Source organism: Ixodes scapularis, unplaced genomic scaffold, assembly GCF_016920785.2.
Source record: "Ixodes scapularis isolate PalLabHiFi unplaced genomic scaffold, ASM1692078v2 PGA_scaffold11__112_contigs__length_91849675, whole genome shotgun sequence".
NCBI classification, from domain to species: Eukaryota; Metazoa; Arthropoda; class Arachnida; order Ixodida; family Ixodidae; genus Ixodes; species Ixodes scapularis.
In genome coordinates, this window is record NW_024609837.1 from 6,567,016 (window position 1) to 6,571,414 (window position 4,399).

Sequence of the window (4,399 nt, forward strand, 5' to 3'; positions counted from 1 at the left end):
TCGCTTTGGTGCACTTTTGTCTTATTTAACTTGTATTAACCTAAAGTTAAGTTATAATTCAGTCATTCTGGCTGTTAAACGTCGCATTTTAACAGGCTCAGTGGATCTATTTACAACTTCTCAAATAGGTTTTGCCAGTAACGACAAAGATGTTAAACAGCAGTGCCTATATGCAACGGAGTGATCCACGGAACAACTCACCTTTTCAAGAAACGCATGGACAAGTTCGCGAATTCCATCGGAAGTACCGTCTGTTTGTTGTCACAAACCTTGTAGGGCAGTTGAAGATAGGTGTATCCTTTTTGTTGAAGGAATTTGCTTAAGGTGACATTTCTATGTTTGCAAGCATATTGCGCACAAAAAAAAAGTAGCATCCGAAATGCTTCTGCATTCAGCAATCGCATTCAAAAATCACCTAGACTGTTGGGCCTATGACTGAGTGCAGCTTTTACTATGCCACCACATCGTGAGCAACATGGACCCCAGTTTTGCCGGGTTCATCCGGTTCATCTTCCTGCCGCACCGGAAGCTCTCGGCATTATTCCCGGGAGCACCGTCTATCATTACTAAGCCGTGTATTACGCTTATGATTTTGATGATACATAATAATGGTTTAAGTGAAACTTGATTTCATTAGATTCTACCATAAACGTACAACGCATTCGGAGCATCTCGTCGTTGAATAGTCGTTCCCGGGTAGCATTCTCAAGTTGCTGCTTAAAATGCATGCTCTGAATTTAGGCTTTGCGATATCTTTGGACGAATATAAGAGAGGGTGTTTGACAGAGCCAACTGGGAAAGCCTCTGTAGTCGCTGAGAACTTCAGAAGCGCAGGGTGCGGCGAATCCCGAGCACCTTATGGTCGCTCCGTCGCCAATGATATCGAAGCATTAACCAACAAGAACACTCAAGATCTAATCAGGAAGTAATAAGAGAAAACATGTTAAGCCAAACCCTGCATTTCTTGAGCTGTCACTGACCACAGGACGGATGCTGAAACACATCTGCACAACAAAACTGTGGAAAGTTGGACAAGTAGCTAATACATGTTAAGAAAAAAGAAAAGAAAAAAGGACAAGAAGATAAAGTACACACATGAAGTCATAACTTTAAACTGGTTTATTTTGAAGAAACACACATCGACGCGAACCGCAAAATACATCATGTCACACCGTATTTACTCGAGTAATAGCCGCACTATTTATGAACAAGGCCCTCGCATCTGCTTTCCCGCAAAACGTATATACAACCAATCATTGCGTTGCGCATAAATTATATAGCGAATAGTTAGATCGAGAACACGATTCTCCATACAAATGCAACCTTCACAGATGGTATCTTCGCGCGAAGACGCTATCTCTGTCCCACGGTGCTCTGTCCTGTAAACCGCTGGAATCATGCTGTCGATTGCGGTAATCACGGCAATTCGCGTACTCTGCGGAAAAACGAACCCCCCCCCCCCCCCTCCCCCCGTTTTCTTCTTAAACATTGCGGCTACTACTCGAGTAAATACAGTATGTTTCCGACACGTGTCAACTGTCAATCCGGCTCAAGAATGCCAACTCTTTGTCACGCGATGCGATCGACGCCAAACTGACAAATCTATCTTTGTGCTTCGTAATAAAAAAATGCCCCTGAAATTGTGTTAATGAGAGGTTAATAGAACATTCTCTTTCGATCAGATCATCGCCATCAGGTAACAATTGGCAGTACACTGTGGCAGGTTCGATTTTAACCCATATTAGATAAAATGACAATTTTAGAAACGTTTTTAAACGGAACTATGAACAAAGGACAAACAGGGAGAAATTAGTTCAAAAACTTGTTAATATGTTCAACCAACAAGCTATCCTACTACTTTCAATGATAATTTTAGGACGTCAGTCAACCCATGAATAGAGAACTTTTTTTCTTTTTTTTTTTTAATTACGACGCACAAAGACAAGGCAGATGTGTCAGTTCGGTGTCGATCGTGTCGATATGACAAAGAGTAGGCATTATTGAGCAGGTTTGACATGTGTCGGGGAAAGATGACGATGCATTTCATTGTTCACGTTTCACGTTCATTTATATTTCTTCAAATTAAATGAGTTGATAGTCTGCGCTTCGTGTGTTCTTTATCTTGCCCTACGTTTTTTGGCGTTGTTTATTTTACTGTTAACTACCTACAAAACGTATGGTATAAGTTGCGTATGAGTCTCTTTATTAGGACACACCGCAAAAGGCATTCAAGTGCAGTCGTGTTTCAATGGGTCAACGCCTGCATTTATATGACGAGTCTGAACATCCTGCGAATTTCATCCAAGTATCTCGGGTTAAACGCAGCTGAACGAAGCGCTCTTACGGCGAGAGAACACGCTGGCGCCATCTATCGGCCACCCCTTGAACACATAAGATCTTCACAAATTTTACGCGTGATCCTTTCACCGTGGACAATTCTGACAATGTTTCGTAGCAACCATTTCTTGCGGATTTCATTTCGCAAATACCGCAAAAACCTTGAGTCCATTTGATCTCGCAGAAACTGCAAATCTTCAGTCTCGCCGGTCGGAAGGGTTCCAGGGCTAGCCGATAGATGGCGCCATGGTCTTCGCTCGTTATAAGCAATGACTGACTGTTGCAATGCGGTCGATCATTCTCAAACACAAACGCGTAAACGAGCCTTTAATTGTTTAGACTAAGACAAGTCTACGTGCCGTACCTATTCGTGCGATATGTGTGACGCGGGAATTTCTCAAACTTTTTCTTTTCAGTGGGGAATGAACCATCTCCATTGAATGGCGCCATAAAAAAGTTTGAAAGCGAGAGAATGAAGAGTTAATAAACATATCCTAAGGGATCGTAGACCATTCGGGACTCCAGTGACCTTAAAGGAGCTGTGCAACGATTTTAACGTTGAAAGAATTGGCATTTTCTGCTTTTGATATTGTTCACTGTGTCACAAATGGCAGAAAACACACCTCCTTTCATCGCAATGTTGCGATTCCGCCGCGTAATAGCGAGGCAAAACTTGGAATATTTCCCGACCTGCAGCCACGAGCGGCGGCCATGAGAAACAAGCGGCGTGACGTCACTTGGGTCGTTGTAAGAAAGATAGCAAGTTGTGCGAATACCTGCTCGATAAAAGGTAACTCTTTTTACAAATCTTGTCGTTCCAACGTATATATAAATGCGTCAACACCCTGGTATCATCGACAACTTTTATTATACGGAGTTTTAGTGGCGCCATCTATCCTAGGTCCACAAAACCGCGAACAGCCGCCAGAAGCCGGAGGGGGAGGGGAACAGCGCCGGACGGGCAAGGACGGGTGGTCACGCAGTCGGTAGCGGATGAGTTCTCGCTGCTCGCTGATGGCTCTAAAGAGAGAACTTTTCCGGAACTCCGCGCCTACTCTAGTGACGTCACTGTGCACGTGACCCGGAAGACGATGCACGAGTTGAGAGGCGGCAAAAACCTGGATCTTTTTCATTTTTTTAAGTAAAAACTAGGGTATCCAGGCAAAATCTGTTTTCTGTAGTTCACTGCAGAAGTTCACTGCATCAACTTCCACAATTATTTAAGCAAAGCCCTGAAATTGTTGCACAGCTCCTTTAAGCACCCTAGGTCAAAATGGCAGTCAATCTAGTCGTTCAGCGTGCAAACATACCATGTAACTTGTTGCATTGCAGGGTAGAATTAAGGCGCAATGACACGGCTCAGCGGTTCCTTGACGGTAAGAGCTTTGTCGGTTCAAAAGAGGGCCGCCGCGGCCGCTTGAAAATAATTCTGGCAGGCGTGAGAACAGGCTTCCGCTTGCCAATCCGATCACGCCATCGTGATAGCATTTGAAATTGTGCGTGATGCTAAGCAAATTAAAGGGTGGAATAAATGCGTAGAACTCTACTACATCTTTTCCCTATGAGAACGAATTCTTGAAGGGAGGCGCAGAAACCAGTGACTGAAAACTAAAGAACGACAGGGCGCGGCCACTTGTTGGGGTCGTACGCTTCTCGCATCGGGGTCGGTTGTTCGGCATTTCTATCCTCCAACGGCGTAATCTCATTAGCTGCCGAAACCACGCCCCCTTATTCTGCCAGTGACTGTAGCACGTACAAACCGTAACACCAACTGTCTCCAAACAAATCGGCACTGCAGCCGTTTTATAAAACATTTGCAAATGTAACGTAATCATTGCGCTGAAAAAAAAAAAAAAGAAAGTCGTTTACAATTCTCTGTAATGCCGAATTAGAGCGCAGCTCTTGAGGAAGAGGAAGGGACGGAACAGAGGTGAGGGAATGCCTCTCCTCCCCCAACCTTTCCTCCCTTCCTCCTCTCCTGCTTCCCTCCCATTTAGCGGGAAATTTTCGCTAAATTTCCCGCTAAGTTTAGCAAACATTTCCCCGCTAATTGTAGCGGGGA